This window comes from Pyrgilauda ruficollis, unplaced genomic scaffold, assembly GCF_017590135.1.
Source record: "Pyrgilauda ruficollis isolate IOZ18807 unplaced genomic scaffold, ASM1759013v1 scaffold19, whole genome shotgun sequence".
In the NCBI taxonomy this organism is placed as follows: Eukaryota; Metazoa; Chordata; class Aves; order Passeriformes; family Passeridae; genus Pyrgilauda; species Pyrgilauda ruficollis.
In genome coordinates, this window is record NW_024518095.1 from 5,970,966 (window position 1) to 5,986,474 (window position 15,509).

A 15,509-nucleotide genomic window follows, 5' to 3' on the forward strand; every position below is an offset into this window, starting at 1 on the left:
ATGACAGCCTTTTTTAGGAAAATGACACCTGTTCAATTTGGTTACACAGAACATTAACTTCTGAGCAGAAATGAATTAGTATATATACTTGTGAGGCCCAAAAAGCAGCTTCACTTGCAATGATGTTTTTCAGGCTCTCAATATTCAAAGGATAAAGGACCAAATATCTAGCATCTCTAAGAATAAAACACATAATACCTCAGAGAGCAAGCTCAGACTGAAATGAGGTCAGAGGAGATACCTAAGTTTAAAACACATATTTGCAACTCATTGTATTATCTTTAAAAGTTTACTGACCACAACTACCCTGTCCTTTGCAGAATATTACTTAGAACACATGGATCCTTTAACTTTGTCAGCGGTTTATTGGTACAAGGACAAGACAATTTATAAAACTGAGGAAAACCAAATTACAGTACAAACAGCCATGAGAAGAATTCCTAAATGACCAGGTCTGCTCCACTTTTCCCTGTGAGAGCAGAAAGTTTGTCACATTCCAGCAGTCATTTCAGGAAAAATTTCACATTGTGAATTAAAATGTCCAGCCGGAAGACACCTTTATTTACTATTGAATTTATACTTTCTTTTTCACTTTTAAGTGAAATCACAACTAATGACAATACAATACTCAATGAAGCAGTAAACTACTAGTTTAAACTAGCTCAACCTTGCACTTCCTTCTGAAAAAAAAAACCGAAATATTAACTGTACTGTGGAGGTGTGCTTTCATAAGATGGGCAGGATCTGTCTATAAGTAGCTGCTGTATGGCCCTTACTGTATGCAGGGGGTTTGTTTGGTTGTGAAAACAAAAACTTTTCTTGATGTGATATACAAAGGGTTATTCTACTTACCATGCCACACATGAGGGGACACAGAATGTGACGTGACTGGAGTTATTCCATTCAGCTAGCACACTAAGCCCACCTTTATCCCTTTGTAAATTTTGTCCAGCTTCTGAAATGTTTTCATAGTCTGAATGTGTGGGTTTTAATTTTTAAAAAGAAGGGTTTGTCAAATGGATTTTGGAAAGTGTGGGTCAGAATACAATTACTGTAGGTAGCAGAGAAAGTGCACAAGCTTCTGCACTGCATTTCAACCAGAAACCTGCTTCCACAGCAGTTATAAACCAAGAAAGAGTGTTTATAGTACAGCCCTCACCTATAGCTATGTTAGGTGGTGCCTACAGGAATGTCAAAAGCCTTCTGTATTACAAAACAAAGCGACTGCAAACTTCTGTGATTTGTCATGAGGCTGTTGCTATGATTTTATTTTTAAAATAACTTTTAAAAGAAACTGTATACTCTCCTATGTTTACTGCAAGAGTAGAAGTTATAGTTGAAACATTAAGGATCTGAGTCCATATTCATCTCCAAAAACACATCCAGGCTTTGTGCTGGTGTAGACATATCTCATACTGGTCAGAAAAGACTTATCCTCAGAGACAGGATAAGACAAACTATACATGAAATGCAAAAGGTTCCAAAGTTCTTGAAAAAAAGAGATATAAGTCTCCACTTCATGGCTTTGAGAAGTTTGTTGCCATGAATCTCTGAACAGCATATGAAAAGAAACTGCAGAAACAGAATGTAGAATATGGTATTCTATTCCCCAAGAGTCCTGTTTTTGTCAGGTCCAGATATTAAGGAAGAATACAAAATAAATAAGAAAACAGTTTAAATCAGATTCAATTAGGTTGGAAAAGACCTCTAAGATCACAGTCCAACCTGTAACCAATCACCACCATGTCAACCAGACCACGGCACAGAGAGCAGTCACTTCTTGAACTCCAGCACTGGTGACCCCACCACCTTCCCTGGCCAGCCCGTTCCAATGGTTACCAACCCTTTCCATGAAGAAATTCCTGGTGTCCAACCTGAACCTCCCCTGGTGGAGCTTGAGGCCAATTCCTTTTGTCCTGCTGCCAGTTGCATGGGAAAAGAGGATGACTCCCACCTTACTACAGCCTCTTTTCATGTGGTGGTGGAGAACAATAAGGTCTCCCCTGAGTCTCCTTTTTTTCCAGGCTAAACAACCTCAGCCCCTTCAGCTGCCCCTCAAATGACTTACCCTCTAGACCATTGCCCAGCTCTGTTGCCCTTCTCTGGACACACTCCAGCATCTCAAGCCTGTCTTGCAGTGAGGGGCCCAGAACAGGCACAGGACTTGAGGGAAAGCCTCATCAGTGCAGGGGAAAAATCTGTACAGGGGAAAAAATCTGTTGTTAAAATGTGTGTGACTGGACTGTGCTCCTGCTTACAGAACTGAATACTGCCTAAATCAACACAGGCCAAGGGCAAAAGCACTTGATCTGCAGAGTCCAAATTTCATTATAAAAGGCACCAAAACATCTCAGGTATCATCTTGTAAGAATTCAGGATCTGGAACAAGAGCGGTCTATGAATCAACAGGGAAATACTTTAGGACAGTGCCATAAGAACTTCTGGAAATACAATTTATCATATATCTGATGCAGTTCAAATTTATTCCCTCCTAAAATACTAAGAATCTTTCCAAAATACTTATATGTCCTAATTTTTAAATTCTGTTGCCTCAGAAAAGCCACTCATTTAGCACTCCCTGTAGTGGCTGTATAATACCATACAAAGAAATGCTGAAGCAAACAATTTGAAAAGTTTAGTTACTTAATTATTAAAATAATAATTTTACAAATTTTATCTACGGATGAAATATTTATGGAAAAGCTTTAAAGATAGTAACAACAACTAATTTTTAAAAAGAGAGAATGTGAGCTACAGTGAAACAACACAGAAGGCTTTTGACTTCAAAGTTGACATAAATAAAGTTCAGCAAGATCTAATAGAAATGAAGGTGCCATCAAAGGACTTAAAGCAATAAAAATTCATAATTTACAAAAGTCTGTAAGTAGCTGTGTAATCTTTGAAAGACTTGTAATTGGACAGAGCTGCAGTAATCTCATTTTGGGATGATAGAAATTATTCTAGATAGCAGCAGCAGCAAATATGCCATGGATCCAAAACATCTATGTAGTGAGAATGAGAAGGTGCAACAACAGAACAGAAATTCCCACCAGGAATTTCACAATTGCAACACAGCAAGGTCTCAAGAAGCAAGAAAATGCCCTGGAGAAAGATCTATGACAGCCACAAAGTGCAGCTCCAGTATCTAAATATTGAATTGGTCTGTCAGTAAATCTGAGTGAGCTGGGTCAGGTAACGCTCAGGTAAACAGTAAGGATGACCAATTTCACACATGAACAAACACAGCACTTCACCTTTGACGAAGATGTTGAACTTGACTGTCAAAGAGACACTGTGCTATCCTAATTTAATACAAATCCTGACACAATTTAAGTGCAGCCATTTAAATGAACTGGCGAAGGTGTGGTGAAGGCTAGAGGGAGGAGAAAATAAATAAACGACCCAGAAGAAGAGACACGTCAAAACTTTGTTCCTTGCTCATCCAGACACTGCTGAAAAGACTAGGGAAAAAATTGCAAGGCATAACACTTAGTTGAATGTGCACTCACAGATCGGGATCAACAACTGCATCTGAACAGACTTTAAGGCAAGTTCTGTGACTGGAAGGTCACAAGGAATCCTGCAGATGTTTAAGAACAGCCTATTGCTTTGTAGCCCATTGGTATATTATGTTTATGGCATATGAGTGCATACCGTATGTTAGATGACAGTGTTTGCTACATGACTTCACCTACTACATGACTCAGGCATAGGAAAATCCCATTTGCTCTGCTTTATCCATCTAGTCCTCTGGGTCCTGACTCACATGCACAGGAGCCAACAGCTGTGGTGGTACAAATGCTAAACCACAGTTGTGCTCTCTCCACCCCTTTCTTTCCAGGTGTTATATGTACTATAACACCTTTCTAGCATGTCCATCTGAAGAAAATTTCTGCATGTACTTCAGCTTTTTCAGCCCTCACATAACCTACAGATTAAATGAATCTTAGGATAGTGGAGTACTGTGATCCATTTACTTTCAACATTTCTGCTACAAAGCAGTAACTGTCCAGGGAAGGGAAGAAAGTGAGCAACTGTGAGAACAACATTTTCTATTCTCCTTATCATGAGCTGACTGAAATAGAGTCAAAAGAGGAGGTGCACAACTCCTGAGAAAGTCAGAGACATAGACAGACCTGTTCTGTGGTGCAAGGCATTGTTTGGTGAAGAGTTCAGAAGTTCGATTACAGCCAAAGGAGGTGCATAGCCTGAAGAGACAAAGCTGAATTTTATGCAGGCTGCTCAGAGTGAGCAGTGTGTTTCTGTGTATGTTGGGGCAAAACCTACACATTCAAGATTCATTGTAGATCACAGTGTCTTCTGGTCCAGGACCTGTCACACGTATCGGTCTGTAAAGAGGGAAGAGACACGGCGACACGGAGGTAGCGAGAGCAAGATCCAAAGTGTGGGCTTTTTCCACTGGCTAACAGGAGTGTTAAGCGTTTCCACAAACCTGCAGAGGTGTGGCACCTCCTCTGGTTCTTGTTTCCCGCATCAGTTGTGCTCTATCTTTGTTTGTAACGTGCACAGCGCCAGCCTTTGCGTTCAGTCCCGTGTAGTGCAACCCTACTAACACAGCCCAGCGCCCACAGCTGTGGCTGAGGAGTCACCGCGGCAGCGCCCAAAGTAGCAGCGAGACACCGAGTGCTACAACAGCTAGCGCAAACCGAGCCAATTCTTCCCAGAGCTGTGCGTGTAGTTACCGGCCGCCCCGCCGCCCGGGCGGTGCCAGCGCCGCTGTCGCTGCCGGGACCCCCGCCCCGCCCGCTCCGCGGCTCCCCGGGCGCTGCCCCGGAAGGCGATCGTGCCGCGCTCCGGAAGCGGAGCCGGGCAGGGTCTGGCCCAGAGCGCGGCCCTGTCGCTGCCGCGGTCGGAGGCGCAGCTGTGCCCCGGCCCGACGCGGGGCCGCCGTCTCGCCCGTCACAGGCGGCCCGGCGCGGCGGCCAGCGCGGGGCTCATGGCCCAGGTGGGTGCTGGTCCTCGCCCCCTCCCCCGACTCCTTCCCGCGGGGTGCCTGGCCGGCTCCGCTGCCGCCCCCTCCCAGTGGAGCCCCCCGGGCCCCGGAGCAGCCTCTTCTCTGGCTTCCTCCCCGGGAGCCGGGCTGGGACGTGCCCCGCGGTAGGACCCGCTTCTCCTTCCGCGCGGGTCGGGGCGCGGGAGCTCGGTGGCGGCTGGGCCCCCGCGGGCACGGAGGGCTCCGGCCCGGGGCTGCTTCTGGGCCGGGAAGGCCGGGCACGGAGGGGGATCGCTGCCTTACTCTGGGGCTGGGGCGGGAGCGGGAGTGGACGAGCGGAGTGCGAGTTTAGAAACAAAAGACGAGGCGATAAATTGTCCCTGCTGTGGCTGTGTTGGAGGCAGGTCTGGCGCGGGGAGCGGTCCCGGCTGCCTGAGCGCCTCCTCGTTGCTCGGCGTGTCTGATGGTTGTGTCTCATCTCGTGCCACCTGTCAAGCCCTCGCACCTTCCTCTAGGTCAGCTGTGTCCGTCACATGCCTGCCGGGACAAGTACGTTTGCTGTTCCACGTCTCTGAGCAAACCCGGGGGGCGTCCGAAGTGCGAACCCCCGAGAGTCGTGGAGAGCTCTGTCGGGTCGGTGGGTGGGAGCCGCGCACAGAGCCTGCCAGGGGAGGGGGCCCCGCGGCCCTTGCAGGGGGTGCTGTGCATATGAATGAAAGCGATACCGAGCTCGCTTCCTCGTCATTTTCAACTGCCCTTCCTGTGACACAGCGCTGCATGTAAATGCAGCAGGGATAGATCTGAAGACACACAGACATCAAAAAGTGTCTCAGCACTGATTTGGCTTGAGTGCTCATCTAAACTTGAAATTTGGAAAGAAAAATGCATGGTTTTTTATCTTACAGGTCACTGCATCTTGCTCAAAGTCATTGCATAAGATGCGATAATCATAATTAGAAATCACTAGGGATGTTGTTGGATTGTGAGTTGAAAGTAATGCTATTATTGCAATGAAGAAATATAGTAGAAATCAAGATAGATTTTAGTAATTTTTTTGAAAAAATTGCCAACTGTGCTTTGATACTAATATTTTTAATAAGCATTTTATTTGTGACTTTTAAATATTTCTGGAATTTTCTTTTTAACTTTAAGGCCTAGTGACAAAATGATGTTTAGTGTAATGAGCAAAAAGAGTTCTCTGAGTAAATCTTTAATGGTGTTAACATTAGCAGTAATTTCATATCATGAACTTGTCATTTAATCTGTTCTGCTAATTCTACAGTGTATTTGTATTTAATGAAATGAAAAACTAATTTTTAAAGACTTATTGCTCTGTTAAAAGTGGCGTGGTATTAAGATATATGGATTCAGATCCAATAAGCATTCTGTTTTTTTTGGTTGAAATCAGCAGAACTGCCAGGGAAATTCATTGTGTTTTCCTTCGTTAGCAAGTGCATTTGAACAGCACAAAAAACCTGTATCAGTATAAATCACCAGTTCAGGTCCAAGTACTGATAAAGGGAATGAAATTAAGAACCTTATTCCTTGACGGAGAGTCCCTGAGTTTATTTACTTCCATGCCAAGAATACTTTGAGAATGCTTGTTGAAACAGTGTGCCAGCGGTTGTATGAATACATAAATAGCTTTTCAGGGTTTTGCCCACTTTCCAGTTCAGTGTCTTCTCTCAAGAGTTGATGGTGAATTGTAGTAAAAATGAACTGTTCTTATTTCGCTAAAATTTTTATAGGCAGAGTACTTTGGAACACTTTTTCATTATACAAGAAATTTATGTTAAAGACAAGGTCAGTTATCTTATAAAATGCTGCTATAGGCAGGTGGTGGTCTGTAGAAGAATCTAGCTTTCTAAGAGAGTTTCATTAATTGGAGAAATATAATGTATGGCACTTGGGAGGACTGGTTTTCAGGAAAAAGCATCTGATTCTGCACTTCAGTTCTTGAACTGTAATGGTGCTAGGTCTTATCTTTCGAGTTTATATGATTATATTTTCTTTGTTAACTGGATGAACATAAACATACATTTACTTTGCATAGAAATAGTTTCTGCTAAATTTAACAATTCAGCTATAAATCCCATTGTTTATAAGTTAAAAAGATTGTTGCTAACAGTCTATATTCCTACTTACGATGCTTTGTTGTTCAAAAGGTAGCTTGAAAATAGCTACATGTTTATTAGGTGTCTGATTATGACCTCATTGAAATTGATTTTGTTCATTTCTGTGATCACTGGGACTTGTAGTTTAAGCAAAACAACTTTTTGAATAATGGATGAAATTCACTTCTGAGTAGAGAGGTTTGTTAGATGGTTTTAATTACCAGAACCATTTTAATTCCTTGAAAGTACTAAATTGTGGTTAAGATAATACTTAACATGACTGCAAATGTTTTTTGCCATGTATGTTCTTCTTATGCAAATATCTGAGGTCACTTTATCAGTGATGTTTAAAACAATTATCTGGTAAAATTATCATTAAGTTCAAGAAACTAAATCTCCCTCTTTTTTGTATTGAATATGAAGGGTAAAAGTGGTTAATGTAGTGAACTGGCCTCACTTATTGCTTCTTGTGCCCAAGTAGACTATGGCTGCTTAGGCTCCTGCAAAGTTTGGAATAGCGTTTAATCTTAGGAAAAAAATTATTAAAATAGTCACATTCAGCTGTGCAGGCAAGTTGAAATTTAAAATGTGGTGGTGTCTGAGTGTTTCCACAGCATTCGAAGCTGATAAAAATTGGACCTCCCACCTTCCCAGCTCCTTCCTTCTCTTCCTTCCTTGTGCTGGTAAGGATTGCACTGGGAACTGCTTCACGAACCTGTACTGGCTGAAAATTAGCTACTTTTTTTTTCTTGGTAGAATTATTTTTCAGTTGACTTGGCACCCTGACCCGACTCACCCGGCAGTTGCACAGCTGTCAGCGGCTGTGTGAGCGGAGGAGTGGGATCCCAGAGAGGAAGGGCAGGAGTGGCACACCGCAGGCCCCGAGCTGTGCTGCACACACATCTGTCGGTGTTGCAGGACTCCAGCCTTCAACCTGCTACTGCTGCTTTGCGTTGGCATACAGCTGGCACAGACCAGCTCCACCATTGAAAAACATGGTCCTGTTTGCTTCCACCCTGCCCTGCTGCTTCCTCCTTTGTGCAGGAAATGCATCTATGGTTATGTGGTGAGCTGGGCTGAGGGTTGAACTAACCTGGGGGAGGGACAGGCAGGCAGGGAAGGGTTCTCTTGGAGCTGGATCAGTTTGTTGCACAAACATTTGTGCTGACGCAGAGATGGGGATGGAAGCAAGCAGTAAGGGGAGCAGGGTGTGTCTGTTTCTTTTGGTGACAGTGACACATGATGCCAGTTTAAAGTATATTTGATACTGGCCTAATTCTGTGAAATTAAGACGGTATAGCATTTAGGGTTTCAAGACATCATTTGGTTATGGTCCCTGGGAATATTTACATTTAAGACCCCTTAAAACAGGGTAGTATGTGTCTGATTTGATTTTGTGCTTTGAAGGAATCTGGCCTTTTGTATAGTAACTAATTTTAAAAAAATTATTTGGTACCTATTGTTTCATATAACTGATGTTCATCAAATTACTGCACAAATGAATTTGTTTGGCATGTATATTGATTTTTTTAAATTTAAAAGACTTAAATAAGGAAAGTTAGTGATCAGTGTGTCCACTAAGAAAATGGCAGCTTATTTTGCAGTAACAAGTAGCTAAAGAGACAGAACAAATCTATGAAGATTATACGGCTGATGTAAGATACACATTATAACTTCACACAGATTCTGGGGAGGCAGTCTGTGACTTCTCTTCCAAAGTAACTGTAGTAGTTAGTGGTTTTCAAAATCTGTCTTATTCAGCCTATCGTAGAGGTTGTAGTTAATGTTTCAGGATATGGATAGGCACTGATTTTTATTTTTTTTTCCTCCCCTAATACCTGCGAAAATTACAGAGTGTCCCACATGCATTTGTCTCTCCTTCTCTGCCATGGATTACCATGTGTAATAATCCTTTCCACCAGAGAATCCATATGCAGTGTTACATGCTTTAGGCATAATCAGCCATTAAGTGGACAGTATTAGCTCAGCCTACTTTCACTGGTCAGTTACCTTGATTAATTTTTCCCATAGTGGATAAGTGTGCTCTTACATGATTCGCTCTGGTGCAAGTCTGTAGGGGTGGTAGTCTCCTTTTGCTCAGCGGTGATGAGTAACTGAGCAGTAGGTGCTGCTGGAAGAGATGACCTATCTGCAGCTCTTAAGTAACATTTTCTGTAAAAATGTAACGGGTTTTATTTTTGTCTGCTACTGTTTTTTCATCAAAACGATTTTGAGGAATTGTTGGCTGAAAACTGCTGTTCAGAGGTGTGTAATTTCATGTAGGGCATGCAGATGGTTTTTTGGTTGTGTATGAGTTGTAGAACAGCAGTTGTAATAGACCTTCAGTTTTCTGTTCTTAAACATCATCTTCTTTTGTTGGCCCTTCTGTGTAATCAGTGCTACATGTGACGATTCTTTTTAAACTTGAACTGGAGATAAACAGGTGTGTGGTGCTTTCTCATACAAGTATGTGTGCGTACAAATGTCTGAGTATGTATGTCATGTATTCTCCAACTACAGTGTACTTTTCGAAGCTTCATCTTCACTGCATCTGGCAGGATGTCAACAGTCATGATGGCGAATTTAGTTCACTCTTTATTGAGTTCCCTCTTCCTGCAACCATGGGATTCTCCACAATTTCAGTTTTCCCCTCAAGCTTCAAATGACAACAGAAATAATTACCTCTTGGCTTAAATAAAAAGAACTAATAACTTATTTCTGATGTTTATACAATAAAAATTCATGATTATTGCATGCTTGGGACTGACTATATGCATTCTTTTCTAATTAGTAGAAATGGCATTGTGATTACTGAATGTTTCCTTCTCATGTCTTAGAGTATTTTAATTCCATGTTTTATTTTGTTCTTTTGCTAAAATGCTTTTACATCCATATGCGGGGTAGTGAGATGAGAAGCTCCTTGTCACAGGAGTGATATGCAATCTGGCACTGACTTCTCAGGCGGTCCAGGGTAATCCCTGAACTTTTTGCTTGAATCTCAGTCAACAAAGTCGTACTAATATCTGTGTTAGGCGGTGTGTTCCTCTCAGATACTGCAAATCTAAAATCCTTGTGTTGCATGGCATTGCAATCATACCTGACCATGCTGGATGGCCTTTATTTACTTCAACTTCTAGAATCAGCCAGTTACTAGACCTGCTGTTTCTTCTCACAGAACTGGGACTTTTTTTGTTTATTTTTATTTTGTTATTGTTTGGTTTTGTGTTCTTGGGTTTGTTTTTTTTTTGTTTGTTTGTTTGTTTGTTTGTTTAAATGAAATAGTTGTTTAGGTTCTAGGTTTGTTTTTTTTTTGTTTGTTTGTTTTTTTTTTTTTTTAAATGAAATAGTTGTTTAGGTTCTGTTTCGGCTGTAGATAGAAACATCTCTGTGTTGGTACATTTTTGGACCAGGATTTAAAAACTACCCCAAATGTAAGTTTTAAACTTATGGAAAAGATGCTCAAGGATATCTTGCTATTCAGCTGTTTCTTGTACGTGTGTTTGTTACTTTTCTGTTGAGAAAAATCTAGTTCACAAATACCGTATTAATTGTCTGTGCTTGTAGCAAATGTGAAATACTGTGGGCAGTTGGCATATCTGAGATAGTGATAGTTTTCCTGTATGTGTGCCCAAGTCAGGATAGACTAGAGCCCCATGTTGTCAGTCTGAAGAACTGACTCTTTGCTTGGCTTTTCTTCACAGTGGTTTTGGTCCTGGCAGGGTTGAAGTGCTGCTGCTGTCATTCACACAGTGGTGATGGTTACTGTAAACCCCTGATCCGAACTGGGTGCTGCTGACTCAATGGTGAAAAGTTGCTTTAATTTCCTGCCTTTCGAAGGGTAAAATAAACTCTCTATCCCATATACCCGGATTTCTGTGTTTTTAATGCAAGATACAGATCTTTGGTCTCTCATGGGAGCTGCAGTTTAAAATAGTGTGTTGATATTTTCACTGCTCTCCTGTCACTACTGCCAAAGAAGTTAAACTGCATACTCATTTGTGTCTGCTGGGATTGCACACCTTGACACAGATGGAGCATTTGTCTTTCCTGAAGATTTTCTTCCATGCTTTGCTCAGGGATATTACCTTCATGTGTGATAGTATGACACCTGGCACAATATGCAGGTGGGGACATTTCATTCTTACCATTATTTATTGGGCAAATGTGATTGAGTAATATTGCTTGCTGAGAATCATAAAATACCATGATTTGGAAGAGACCCAATTGTGTGGACGTTGGAAAGATATTCATCAGCACAGTACTAGACGAATTTCTGAGATGAAATGTCTATATTTCATTACTTGCAAGATGTTTGACAGGGTGGAGAGTTGACTGATTTTGCCATGCCTTAGGATAGTGTGACATTTTTTCCCTAATGGAGATGTTGAAGCAGTTGCTTTGAAGAGAGAACTCTCACTGTTTCCTTTTTTTCTCCTACAGAAATGCAAACTTCAGTTTGTATTTAAACTTGAAGTGAGAAATGAATGATCCAGTGCTGTGTTCAGTCTTGGTAAAAATGTATCAATCTTAGGCTGAGCTTGTCTGAACTGACTAGCTTTTTGCTTGGCAGCATGGCAGAGCAAAACTGAGTTGACTATGCAGCAGTTATCCTTCAGACATGGCTACATTTTTCAGTCTGTTTATGAGTATCAACAAACACTTTGTGCATACTTTTGCCATGCATTGAATGCTTCTATTTTCCTTTAATTTAGCTGAAAACTAGTAATGGAATTCCTGAGGTTTTGAATGGAATAGCTCTTGGCAAGCCTAGGGTTTTGAAACCCAAGGCAAATTAAGATACCAAGCCAACAGAGGGAGGGCTACTTCTTCGGGGAAGTATGTTAAGATTCTTCTGACATCTTAGCTTTTGTTGTAGGGCTTGTTATTTTCTTTTTTTTTTTTTTTTTAATCTCTTTGAATTTCTCCTTTAAAGCACAGTTGTTGTTTTTCTTTTAAGAAAATCTTATTGAAACATAAGGGGACCTTTTTTCCCCCTTGATGTCACTCAACACGTTTAGTCTTTTCAGGCAACCATTACAAGTAGAGGGTATTAGACTACTTTGTAGCTGTCTGTATTTTTCAGTAACTCCCACACTTGATTGAAACATGTAGTTAGAGCACAAATTTTAGGTTAAATAAAAGAAAGTCTTGCTTTTAAATCACCACAAAAATTGTAATTGAAGGTAGTTGCTGTTGTGCATCTGTCAGGTGGTACAATAACACAATTAAAAATTATTTAAATTTTCAAAGTGTTATTGGGCTTTTTATAAAACACATAACTAAGCTGTTTTAGGTTTGTGGGAGTGAGAGGACGTATGATGTAGGGAAACTTGCCTGGCTGTCACAGCCTTGACCCTCTCCTGCCTTTGTGGTGCTGCTTGCTGCAAGCATCTTGCCACTTCTGTACCCTCTTCCCACTGACCCCAAAGCGTGCAACGTTCGTAGAAATCTCTGCATCTCCTATATTTAGGTTGCTGTAAACTTTGTAGAGTTTCGTGGCTCTTTATGTGTCTTCATTCAGTCCTTAATTTCGTTTAAGTGTTTTCAATAATCATAAATATTTTGAGTGTTTCAGAGCTCTTTATCTTCTCCTTTAAACTTAACTCATTTGCCTGCCGTTTGCAGTGTGCTGACAGTGTAGTAATCCTCCCTCAGGCAGGGAGGGCACTTGTTTGGGAATAGCCCTTTCTTCTTCTCCTTGAGTCCACAGTCATGTTTTATTAATATACTCCTTCCTTGTCCAAATAACATTTTCAAGACCACATTTTCTTTTTCTGTCTTTGCAAATGAAGTTTCTATATCTGCCATCTGGAGTACTTCAAGTACCTTCTCCCTCTGCTGATATTCCTATTTCTGCAATCTGTTCAAAATACAGCTGCTACCATTTTTCAGTAGTCTGTTACTTTCCTCATCTAGCTGAAGCTCACTTACTGTCTTTGAATTCAAAGACCCATGTCTCATATTTCAGCATCATAGTCTTTTTCCTTGCTACTTTTGGCACTTGAATCTTTTTTCTTCCCCCTTCCCCCCCCCCTCCCCCCCATGTCTTTACGTGTGTTTCATGTCATATACTTTGATTTACAAAACTTCTGAGATGTTATATATCTTAATACTATTACAAGAGAAAATGACTGCACCTCTGACCTTTCTTCTTGGATATTAGAATTTCCTGTTGTCTCTTTGCTTATACAGATAAACAACATTTTAAACTATGTAAGGGGACAGGAATACATGTTACCTGTAGATCTTTTCTTATAGGTACTCAGGAAATGTATATTGCTGTATGTTTTTTAAATCTGATTTATTTGTCCATTGATTTTACTTTGGAGTAAGGTGCACCAGTGGCATGCCTTAAAATCTGTTGTGTGAATAAATACAATGTCATATTTTGTGGACATTTAGTGTCATATGTGATTTCAGTTAGTAAATATTGTTTTCTGCACTTTGCAGGTTTCTTTGGTGAGGCAGATGTAATCTGCAGCTTTTATTGAAATAATACAAGAACTGAATTAAACCGGCAATCAGAGCAGTATTAAGTGCTATGTCATTTACTTGATTTAATGTAGAGCTAATGCTAATATTAACAGAGGTAATACTTTTTTTTTTTTTGTTATAATTAAGGAAAGCCAAGTCACTCTTAAATATTTTTTTCATGTTTCATGAAGCTTTGGTCCCAAGGTTTCTGTGGCTTGTGTTTTGCATTTTGTTTGTGATTTTTTGGGGGGTTTTCTTTGGAGAAGGGTAAACTTCTGTGGCTACTTGTAATTTGAGGCTTTTTGGCTGGTAATATAATGAAAAAGTAAACTAGTTATAATAGATGAAATAATAAATTTTAATGCATAGCTTGCTGTATGTGTCTTAGAAATGTTTTAGGATAGTACAGTTAAATCGTTGTGAATCTCTTCTGTGGCATGGCAGCTGCCTTATGTTTTCTTCTCTTAAGATCTGCTGAGTAGGCTTTCATAGCTCAAAATAGAGAATGTAGTGTATGTGTTGCTCATCAATTTGTATTGCCAAAATGTAAAAGGACTAGGGCAGTGGTAGTTAGTGTTAATTCTCTCAGGTTAATACTAAAGTAAGCTGGATATTTCCTGTCAGACTATACAGCATTTGTGCAGCCAGACTGGACGAAGTCTTAAATTCTTAAATAATTGTCCGCTACTTTAGGCTACAAAAAACATTTAATTGGCAGATATTCAGATCTCAGTATGAATTTGAATGCTTGCCTTCTTAACTCTCTGATAGCCATCTCTTTCTTCGTTTGCTGTACAGGTTTTAGGTGATGGTATTCGGTTCCTGAGACAGCTTCCACTGTGCTTGCAGCTTTGCTAGGAAGGATGACATTATGTTAATTTTTGCTGTTAAAAGGTATTTAGTTATTACTTTTTAGATCTTATAAAGAACAAACAAGCTAATATTAAATCCAGTCCAATAAATTGTTCTCTAAGTTTGAGCTTTGTGGTATTTATTACTTTTATAATATATATAATATATAATAATACTTATATACTTATTTATTACTTATGTTATAAGTATTATATTAACAATATTGTTGTCCCTGTAGAGAAATTCTGAGTAATATATGCCAACTGGTCAGTCCTGCTACTCCATTCCTAAAAATTGCTGGAGTAGAAAAGAATGTATAGAGGAAATTAAAAAGAGAAGGTGCCACATAGACCTCAGACAAGCTATTTTATTTTTTTGTGTTTTCTTTCCTCTTCCTTTTTTTTTTTTTCAGTAGAGAGGTGAACCTTTCTTGTGCGGTACTTATATTCTCCCTCCCTAAGTTCCAGAACTTTTTCTGATAACAGAGCTTTGGAGAGCATTTCCAGCTTGTCCTGTGGCTCTTTAGTTCTAGAGCAATGTGTGTGTTGTCTCAGAGGTACAACATATACCAGAAACTTAGATAAGCTTCTAGTTTCTGTAGGACTCTTTGGGTTTAAGTGTACATTATGACTCTTATTTTTAGATACTTATGGCCACTTAGGGTCTTGAAATATTTCTACTAGTAAAGTGCAACAAAGTGCCCTTCAAAATCTAAAGTTCAAGTTATTTGTCTTGGATTTTCTCTGCCTACAGTGTTATGTTTATCATCTGACCTTCACAAATGTGTTTTCTTTTATAATGATTTTTGTCCCTAAGTGTCAGTACGTTCACTTAATAAATATTTATTTCTTTCTTTTAGAGTTCATTATTCTCTTAAGTCCCTATTCACTAGCCGCATAGAGCACAACTTCACGTACGTCTGCTAAATTTAAATTTATTTCTCTTGAAGAATTTGTATTTCTTATTTCAGCTGTAGTATAGAATTCTATTTGTTAAATGGATGTAACTTACTAATTGTAAATGGTATAGTTTTAAAAAAGTTTCATATTAAAGTGAAAAGCAGTTTAACGTTGTCAGTAGTATCAAATTAAAACTACCTCTCTGAAGGTTTGATT

General features: G+C 40.1%; 1 protein-coding gene across 3 annotated transcripts in view; it reads left to right on the forward strand.

Annotated features, from left to right (window-relative positions):
- The first annotated feature begins 4,810 nt into the window (after positions 1-4,810).
- FRS2 (fibroblast growth factor receptor substrate 2) overlaps positions 4,811-15,509 on the forward strand; it is a 51,717-nt gene continuing 41,018 nt past the window's right edge. For all 3 annotated transcript variants that reach the window (XM_041465526.1, XM_041465525.1, XM_041465527.1), the window contains exon 1: positions 4,811-4,966. The gene's annotated coding sequence lies outside the window, so the exon portion shown is untranslated. The remainder of the gene's footprint in view (positions 4,967-15,509) is intronic.